Source organism: Bidens hawaiensis, unplaced genomic scaffold (genome assembly GCF_021521415.1).
Source record: "Bidens hawaiensis isolate Kalapana, Puna unplaced genomic scaffold, B.hawaiensis_p1.1 tig00039499_1, whole genome shotgun sequence".
NCBI lineage: Eukaryota > Viridiplantae > Streptophyta > Magnoliopsida > Asterales > Asteraceae > Bidens > Bidens hawaiensis.
Window position 1 is genome coordinate 31380 of NW_027496945.1, and position 11295 is coordinate 42674.

An 11295-nucleotide genomic window follows, 5' to 3' on the forward strand; every position below is an offset into this window, starting at 1 on the left:
TGATACCAATTATAGTAATCAAAGGTGCGTAATGAACAAAAACGAAGAAAACAAACAATATGGCTAACACCCAATATTATTAATGATCAAGAAATCTGACTCAAAAACTTGATACAATATCCCATACCCTAAACACCGTATTTATAGACTAACCTAAACGCGTTAGAATATATTTAGAACAGATCAAAATCAACACGATAGTTATTTCCATCTAAACCTAAAAAAGATTATTCCATAAAATAACTATCCATAGATAACCCGATTACTTGCACGCCAAGTTAACCTGTTTCTTGTATCCCAAGTCGCTCCACGCATAGCCATAAGTCGACTCGGTAATTCCAGACACTATGATTATGTTTCAAACGACTATTATATTCCTGATTTAACATTTCATATTTCTTTTCTTCTTTCAGTCAAATATCAAATAATTCTCTCATTCTGTCTCGGCTTCAATCTTTTCAAACTAGAATTTATGAATCATCATATATTTGACTAGAATATTCAGTTAATTGATTATTTAAGTACTAGATATTTCTATCAATTTAAAAACAGTTAAATAGAAAAGTCATCAACAGATTGTAACAATTATAAAAATAAAAATAAAAAATCCATCAAGGCGTCAATTATGATAATCACTTGGTGATGATGGCCAGTGGTAGAGATAGTCTCTAAAACATCAAAATGTTTTAGGTTCGAGTTCCAGATAGTACAAAAAATTTGTCTTTAGAAGAAATCCGTAATAATCACATAACAAATATGGCGTGGCTTGGAAAGTCGTGGGAATAGTTTGGTAAACGTATTTGAATAGTTAGAAGAGGACTTTCGGAGTTGAAAAGGGTGCTCATTTTCTATCAAATTGAAGTTTTTGCAACCTTCTAGTTCTAGGACTTAAAAGCATTTAGGCATTGTTTGGTATGAATGTTTGTTCACATCTTTCATATGTTATTCTATTTTACTAGGTTAGTCGGTTATTATTTGGATGTACGTTAGGCACTTATTATAATCTCCATTCATATAACTTTATTTAACTTCAAAATCATTTGACACCTCTAATTAGTGAACTAGTTATATGGACATGTTGTTTTCATTACCGTCTATTATTGATGCTTGAGAGAGAATTTGTTGTAACAACGTTATATTTGGTGTATCCATTAGTATAGCGGTGACAATTGTGACATTTTAACGGTGGACGTTATTTATTTTCATATGATATTTATATATATCGTTTTACCCGATTATTTTATTATACTTATATTCAAAACTGCATGCACCAAGCAATCTACCAACCACATTTTTCTTTTCCTACTGTGGTAGTAATGAGTATGATCAGTGGCGAAGCTTGGACACGAATGTCAGGGGAGCAGATAAAAAATGTATTTAAAATTTCATAAATTAGGGGGGCTGGGGTCAAATTTTTGATCGAAAACGGGTAAACTTACGCTACGTATAATTTTTTTCAGACGAAAAACGACTAAATTTACAGTTCTTCACGAAAAACAGGGGGCGGGGCCACTCCTGCCCTCAATATCCTTCGCCACTGGGTTTGATCGAGAGTTGTATAAAGATTGCTACTTGCATTAACGAATAACATTAAATTTTATTTTATAAAAAGTTACAAATATTATATTCGGTGTTTACAGTTAAATCTTATTATCAAATACACATTCAAAACACGTTAAACTCTTGTAGTCTTGTACATCCATTTTATTAAATGCAATTAAATCACGAATACAACCATGTTAAAAGTATAAATTGAATAATCAACCTTGACATTTTCAGATTACCAATATAGCCATTTTCTTTTTATTATTTTACAAGTAACTATTTTTATACTAATTATTTACTTTACAAACAATGCTTTTTATATTATTTATTTTCTTATAAATAATGGTTTTATATCATATACTTAACAAATAATGTTTTTATATTAATTATTTTATTTTACCAAATAATGTTTTATTTTATCAATATAGCCATTTGCCTTCGACACTTTTGGATCCCTAGCTCTCGAGGCGGTTCGCTTCTTGGAGCGGGTGCAGAAAGTAGTCCATAATGACTCGCAGATCCTGAGGAACCAAAGATTTATATTTAGTAGATAGGCTTTGCGATTCAAAAGGGGATAGCGGCGCAGCTTCTTGCTCGCTTACCCATTATCCAGATGTAGCTCAGTTTGTGTTTGTAAGGTAAGAAATCTTGGGTAGTATATATGCTAAATCACTTGTATAATTTCATTACAAAAAAAAAATTAAATAAATTTTTTTACCAATTAGTTTTATTTTACAAGCAGGTATTCTCATTATGCAACTAACTATTGTACTTATGTAAATAAATTGTAATTTTTAGAATTGACCTTTTCTTTTTCTTTTTATTATGTGCCCATGGCACGACATATATTAATTAAGTTGTGTCACACATGGATACCTTGTGCCAAATTCTAAAATCTATCATACCGGACTGACAACTATTGTGATGTGTATGACCTGACACGCTATATAGAAATATGTTACGTTAAAATTATATGCGTTGAGCTATAGTTCAATTAAATTTTAGGAAGTCAAGGTTATATTGTTATTTCATTCGCTGATATGTTTTTTTTTTTGTTATGTCCCAAAACTTTAATATCAAATACGCACTCATTCAAAAACATAAAAGTTTTATATATCCAGCTAATTATATGCAATTTCAAAATTTTCTAAACAACAAACTCTAACATTTTTTAAACATCTTAATTTAAACATTTTATTCCATCATATAAACTGAATCCTCAAACACATTTTCTCAACACCTTAGTAAATGCAATTTTAAATATGATATTATTCCTTTCTCGGTCTCTACTGTTGATCAGTTTCTATAATCGATGATATAATGGAAACAAGGAAATATGTAATACCTGATAATCCAGTGATGTTTGAGATTGACATCTTCTTAATCTGATCGAGTTCCCCTTTAGGGTGTATGGTTAGGATGGAGATTAGGTGTTCTTGATGAACACGATTTGAGAGAGAGAGGTAGGGGATGATTCTTATGGTGTTATTATTCATCATTAGTTATTAACCTCTCTAATAAGCTCTCTATATATACACCCAAGGGGAAACCCTATTAATGTTAGTAAGGGTAATTCCGTCCATCAAGGATTTACCAGTTATAAACATAAGGTTATTTAGGTCAATGATCAATAATAAGATAAATAATTATAAGGGCCATATATAAATATATATAAAATATATTTATTCTAACATTCTCCCACTTGGCCTAGTAATTATTTATTATGAGCATTAGATTAGTCTGATCAGAGGTTAATACTCATTTTAGTTCTAAACCCAAATTGCAGCAGAGAAATACAGTCGTTGAATCAATATTCGACTCAGGACCCCCATTAATCATACTACAACTCAAATTTAAAACCTAACTTTAGGATCAAATTGACAAATAAGCCCTTACCGTTGATTTGTATAATTAGTGTCTATACGTCTTTAGGCATGCATGAACGTATTTAGAGACAAAACAAATTTTCAACGTATGAGGAAAAATTAATAATTAATCATTCATAGTACGATACGCAGTTGCGCTTGGTCATTGGTAAAACCCGTCTCTATTATTGGCCATTTAGAAGACTTATGGGTGACAGACCTTTAATTAGTGGATCCATAAGCATATCATGAATGCATTCGATACAAAAGTTTAGTTTCCTCTATTTGTTCTTAAGTCATAAGCGAACAATAATTTAGACTTGTATCGAATTCTAATGCAGCTCCGCTTGAACTGTTACTGTTCAAGAAATAAGGGTAGCTGACTTTATCACAATAAGTCTTCAATATTGGATTTATATGAAGTTAATAAATTATGAGTCAACTGATAAAGTTTTCCAACAACATTTAGTGACACGTTGCGTTATGATCAGCAACATATTATGTCATTATAACTTAGGTCGTTGTTATCAGTTAGTTAGGACTCCTTCATGAGATAGTAATGTCTGCTGACATAAGGATATACCCAGAAGTTGACAAAGTTAGAATATTAGTAGTCAACCGTTTTTTTTTTAGTTCTCACTTCTTCTTCTTTAAATTATTGTGTCTCGTTTCTTAGAGATATTGTGATATTTTATCAGATGCTTCACAATAGAAATAATTAGTCTAGTGTTTAGCAATGTGACCAATATCTAAACGAGTATAGATTTGAACCTTCTTAAGGCATCTAATTAATGATGCATAAGGAAATAATCTCATTTATCCTATTAGCCTCTAAAGGAGAGCAATATTGTATGTTACAAGTGTAATGACCCGTTTCATGTAAAACATATAAAACTAATGAGTCTATTTCGGTGTATTTTGATAACTATTAAATAAGAGGTATCTCCGAGATTGATTAGGTCAAGATATGCGTTAACAATACTTTGACTCATGTAACATATACTTGTCAAAAGAATGTCATCTATATAAGGACAAGTTTACATTAGTTGCTCCCACTCATCTTGAGGTAGGTAAATCAATCCACTTAGTTCTTGATGAAGAGAGTTGCATTATGATTTCATTATTGATTCTTGCATCAACCCATACATGGATTTTATTGACTTACAAACTAAGTGTTCTTAACCTTCAGTTTAGAACTTACAGGTTATTTTACGAACATGTAGGCCAGTGTTAGGGAAAGTTGTTTTAATGTTCATGTAATGTAGCTCTAAATTATTATAAGCTACTAGAACAGTGATGATCCTCAAAGTAACCTTTTGTAAGACAAGGAACTAGGTTCTTTGATAATTTATTCCCTCTTGAGTATACCTTTATCAATCAATCATACCTTTAGTGTATTAACGTTATTCATTCAGATTTAGTTTAGTAATGACTACCTTTTAGGTAATTCAACCAAATCCCAAACGTTATACTATTTTAGAAGATTGATTGATACTAATGGTTTAATTAGAAGAGGTAGGATCATTAAACCTTCCAAAATCCATTTAATCTTTAGTCAGGTAGGGTACATAATCATCAAAGTTAGTAGGCCTTTGAGACCTAGATGACCTCCTGAGTTGATTATTGGGTTTATAAGGAGTTTCATATTTTCAGGTATATTAGGAGCAATATTAGTTTCTAAGTATGTAAGAGTTGGTGCAGTATGGTGTACAAGAGGTGTAATCGGAGTTAAAGTAAGCGACAATCTCTCCCCCCGCGTCTTGTACTTAGCCAAGTTATGATAAGGACTTTTACTGCTCCTACTGACCTTAGAAATATGTAAGAATTCAGCATGCTTAGGGTCAACATCAGAAGACCAATAAATTCTAATTGAGCATTATATTAATTAGTCTTGGTAAGAAATCTAAGTTTTCCCATATTTAGGTATCCAACAAAATTTGTTAGGAGTAGCATTAAATGTTAAGGAGACAAGATATAATGGAGCAGTGTCTTATACAAGGGATGTTTTATGAGGTAGATTAAGTTGTTTCTCCCCCATCTCTTGCATATAAGGACACTCAGTGCTCCCACTGATCTTTTAGGCCTCTAAAACTCCATACAAGTTTTGGCGATTCATGTCATAGGAAACTTTCATACAGTTTAGACTTGATTTCCTTATTGTCCATATTTCATAAGAAATTTTAAGGACATATTTAGAAGGAATACTGATAAGTATATATGAATTGATTTCTTTAAAGAACTTGTCCAGTAGGAAACAGATTAGATACAAGTTGATATTCTTCTAAGCTCCACTAATAGCAGTGAATTTTAACTTATGGTGGACCTCACTTACTCCCTTTATCCAGTTTATATTTAGGGCATTTAACACATGCTTTCAAATCACTAAGAATGAGATTTAATGGCAATTCATCCTTTGTCAACCGAGTCATGATTTCTCATGAAAATTTTGGTCTTAATGGATGAAGTACGTAAGTCTCATTTATCTTTTGTTAAATTCTCATTTCTATGATAACAAAAGGTTGTGAAATTTGTAGCATCGCTTAGTTTTATCTTATAAGGTTTCTATTCAGATAATAACGACCGATAATATGATAGTTTTAGTTAGTAGTGACTTTGTTTTGGTCATTTAAAACCTTATAACTGTCAAAATGTAGTTTTAGTAATGATACTAAATTCTGAGTAAACTCTAGAATGTTTAAGGTATCATAAAGCTTAATACAAAACAGCTTTTATGGTTCTTACAACCTTAACATTAAATGAGTCACTGACTCTCATCTTAATTATTATCGATTTCTGATAAGGAAACGTATAAAACTAAACTCAACTAACATGTGTTAATAGGGATATTATAATTAGTGGAGTTAAATATCATTAATTGGTAACTACCTTTCTTAGCCAACTGTTCCCTTGAGGTATGGATAGTCTCTTTGCTCGTGCCTAGTCTAATGGCATGATTTTGCAGTGAGACTTTCCCTTTGAGAACTTAGAGCTGGAAGCAGTACTTGTATTTTGTTTCAAGACTTTAGAACTATCCTCTTTTAAGGTTTAGTGGTAATAAGGTGAATAACATTTGATTTTCAATTTTAGGCATTCCTTTTCCTGTACATATATTGCTAGCAACACACTCAGTTTCCTTTAGTACTTCTGAGTGTTATAGTTGATTCTTAAGGCATCTAATTGTACTGGTGGAAAAGTAATACACTGAAAAGACTTCATTAAGTTCCATGTATAAGCTCTCAGTTTATGGGTCATGGAATTAAATATTAGGATGTATTCACAAATGCCAATTAACCTTTTTATTTAGAATTAGAGTGTTTTGCATGCATCTTAGGAATTGTTTTGATTCTATTATTTCCATAGAAAAAAAAAAAAAAAAAAAAAAAAACGTCAGTCTTAGGAATTTTAGAATCCGTAATTGCTCACCTGATAGGAATCATGTAAGGAGTTCTTGATTATCATAAGAGACATATTTATTTATCCCACTGATTATGCTCAAGTGTTTTTCTGTAATACTTTTATCAGAATGAGCAGTAAGAATTTCAAGTCTTTAAGGATAATCAAGACTCAAAAGGGCAAATTTTATAAGACCCTTTTAGAAGCAAAACTCTTCTTAGGTTTTGTAATAAGAGTGGATGATTTAGGTTTGAGATTCAAACTTTATAGAAGAATTTTAGAGTGATTTATGTTATGGGTAATCTAATAAGGCAGACTGAAATTAGGATCATTAATGAAGGATCATTAATGTAAGGATCATTATGAAGATGTGATAATTTTAAGTATAACACCAAAATTAATTTTATTATACTTAAATAAAATAGATCACCGTTGGGCAGAAAATGTATTATTTAAGTATAAAATTCTTGTGCGAAAATAATTGTAACAAATCACCGTTGGGCAGAATTGGAACAATCAAGTTGTTATGCACAAGGTAAGTTTGCAATACATAAATGTAACAAATCACCGTTGGGCAGAATTGAGACATTTAAGGTATTTAAGGCAAAGTTAATGTCATTTGAGTATCTAGCAATTTTAGGATACTCATCTTTTAGATGACTATGCTTAGTTAGACTAAAACAACTTTGTTAAGCTACCACATCACCATTGGGCAGAAGTGAACTCATGAAGTGTTGTTTAAGTTAAGCAAAACTAAAGTCATGCGAATGTCTGATAATGTTAGGACATACACTTTTAAGTGACATACTTAATTAGACTTAAATAACAATATTAGGTTACACATCACCGTTGGGCAGAAGTGAACTATAAGTGTTATTTAAGTTAAGTAATTTAACGGAGCAGGGCCCCTTAATCAGTTATGTTATATATAAGGGTTTCTGATCATTTCGCAACATGTAAGATATAAGTAAAGTTGCGATTTCTTCGAAATGATGTTGCGAAATTGGTTAGGGGATTTTAGATGTTGCGAACAGTGCAGTCATAAGTAATGTTGCGATTGATGTTTTATAAGAGATGTTGCGAATGATGTTGTTATGAGAGATGTTGCGAATGGAGTTGTTGTGATGTAATCAGCATTGTTGCGATTTAAAGCACTCGCAACATAATTGTTGTGATTAAGAGTACTCGCAACATCCTGTGATTTTATGGGCTGATCGCAACATCAATAGGTAATACTCGCAACATCTTGCAAAATTAGCTCGTCGCAACATCTTAAGTAATACTCGCAACATCTTAAGGTTCGTAACATTAGTGACTTTTCGCAACATATGTCCCTTCGCAACATTCTGTGATGCTAGGTTCTGATCGCAACATAATTAGTGGACATTCGCAACATGTTACTCGCAAGATAATATGTAATTCTCGCAACATCATGCGATTTCGCAACATTTCATTTGTTGCGATTAGAGTCCAGTTGTTGTGAATAGATGCCTTGATTCGCAACATTAGCAGAATTCGAAAAGAATAATCAACCTGATAACCTTTTCCTAATTTTAAGGGATTTGGGAGATTCTGTTATAAAGTTTTAGATTATCTCAAAATTTAATAAGATTTCAAAATTATATCTTTTATCTTATTTAAAAGATTTTGAAATTAAACTTAGAGATAATATTATCTCTTTAAAGTTTTAGATTATCTCTAATTTTAATTAGATTTCAAAATTATATCTTTTATTTTATATTAAAGATTTTGAAATTAAACTTAGAGATAATATTATTTCTTTAAAGTTTTAGATTATCTCTAATTTTAATAAGATTTCAAAATTATATCTTTTATTTTATTTAAAAGATTTTGAAATTAAACTTAGAGATAATATTATTTCTTTAAAGTTTTAGATTATCTCTAATTCTAATAAGATTTCAAAATTATATCTTTTATTTTATTTAAAAGATTTTGAAATTAAACTTAGAGATAATATTATCTCTTTAACAGATTTCATTTTCCCAAGTTAATCCTAATTAAGGTTAGTTTTCGAAAATTATGATGTTCTTCAAGAACATCTTCGAAAAAAACAAGAACAGTTTCAAGAATTTTACGAAACTGTTTTCGATTATATTATCAGATTTAATACTGGAATCGAAATCTGAAAGTTTTGTAAAACAGATTTCGAAAATAATCAGGTTTTTATAATGAACAGGTTTTAATCAGACCTAACAATTCGTTAGAAGTAATACGAACATCAGATCCAATCAGTTTTATGATGATGATCAAAACCGTAAACATAAGGGTTTTAATCAAAAACTCATTTCCTATTTTAATTTCAGTTTTTATGGACATCGAAGAAACTGATTAATCAACATCATGCTCTGATACCACATGTTGATCAGTTTCTATAATCGATGATATAATGGAAACAAGGAAATATGTAATACCTGATAATCCAGTGATGTTTGAGATTGACATCTTCTTAATCTGATCGAGTTCCCCTTTAGGGTGTATGGTTAGGATGGAGATTAGGTGTTCTTGATGAACACGATTTGAGAGAGAGAGGTAGGGGATGATTCTTATGGTGTTATTATTCATCATTAGTTATTAACCTCTCTAATAAGCTCTCTATATATACACCCAAGGGGAAACCCTATTAATGTTAGTAAGGGTAATTCCGTCCATCAAGGATTTACCAGTTATAAACATAAGGTTATTTAGGTCAATGATCAATAATAAGATAAATAATTATAAGGGCCATATATAAATATATATAAAATATATTTATTCTAACATCTACAACTTCTCCCAATGAACCAAAATCGTCTAAACTTTATAATACAAAAGTCAAAAGCCTTTTTATTCCATCACAAAAATTGAATCCTCGTTAAGCTAGGTGTAATGGGATGCCAAAATCACCCTGCATTTGTCGCCCACCACGAAAGTACTTATTTAAGAAGAAAAACGTTTTCCAAACACATTGATACCAATTGAGTGGGCAATTTTTAATTTTCTATTACTATATTACACTTCTCATTCTTTATAGTAACTTCTCCCGATGAATAGAAAAACGTTTAGAGCTTTAAAATACGAAACCCAAAACCATAAATCTTACTCTCATTTTCGTAACTCTTCAATTATTTTAAATAATGTAACACTTCACATATTTATTGTTTAAACGTATTTATTATTTGTAAAATATAGCATCTGGATTCTAGCTGGAAGTTTTTGGCCAGTTTTAGTAAAATCCGCTGTTAAAAATAATATAATAAAATTAAAAGAAATATCATATTAACTGTTTACTGTGATTTTCATAAAAACAACATTAAATTCGAAGTTAAAATCTTGTTGGAATCAAATTTGAAGTTAAAACCTTATTTAGGGGTGTTTGGGATTCCTTATTTCCACCTCCTTATAACTTATTCTCATAAGTTATAAGTTACAAAAGTATAACTTATAACCTATTTCCTTCACAATTTTCAATTTTGTCAAACACTTTATGACTTTTTTATGAAAGTTATAAGTCATAAGGAAGTAAAATAAGCAATCTCAAACACCCCTGAAAGTCAATTTTTACCAAACAAAATAGAAAATCCCAACAAAATATACTACGCAATAGGGTTGTTCACGAACCGAACCGAACGCGGACATGCTCATACTTGGTTTGGTTTGAAAGTGAGCCGAACCGAGCGGATTGAATTTAAAGAAACGAGCGATATTTTAATGCTTGAACTTGGTTCGGTTTGAAACCAAGCAGCTTGGTTTGGCTTGGTTTTGCTTGGTTTCGTACAAAGTTTTCAATTTTAAATTTCTAAAACTTCAAAATATCATTAATTCAAGACTTTAACTCTAAATTGCCTAAAGTTCCACCTTTAAAATGTATAAAACTCAAAGTTAACAACAAAACATATATAAAACGAGCGGCTATGGTTTAAATTTGAACTTTGAATTCAACACAAAAGATTGAAATTTTAAAAACTTAAAAAAAATAGTATACTTTTATATATATTCATAAAGTTTATATATAAAACTAATAAATAAAAAATAAATCGAGCAAAACGAACCGAACCAAACCAAGCGAGGCTTTGCTCGTGCTTGGATTGTTTTTAAACCGAATTGATCCGAACGGCTCACTTCCAAACCGAGTCGAAATCGAACGATCATTTTTCAAACAATTTTCGAGCGAACGACGAAAGAGCGACGAACATTTTGAAATCAGAGCCATAAATTCTGCCCCGCAAATTACTCAACATTAAATTCCACGTCAATATGAGACCAAAGCAGCCATAAAAGCAAAAGATACCATCAGAGCATCACACATGTGAACTCTCATAAACACATTAAAATAATCAGGAAATAATAAATATATAAATAAATTAAGTAATTTAAATTTCTTCTTTTTCCTTAAATACTACGAAATAACTATAACAATATAAATTTAAACCAAATCTGTATATAATTTCCCAAAATAAAATAAAAAAATCAAATATTTTTAAAAAAAATAAAT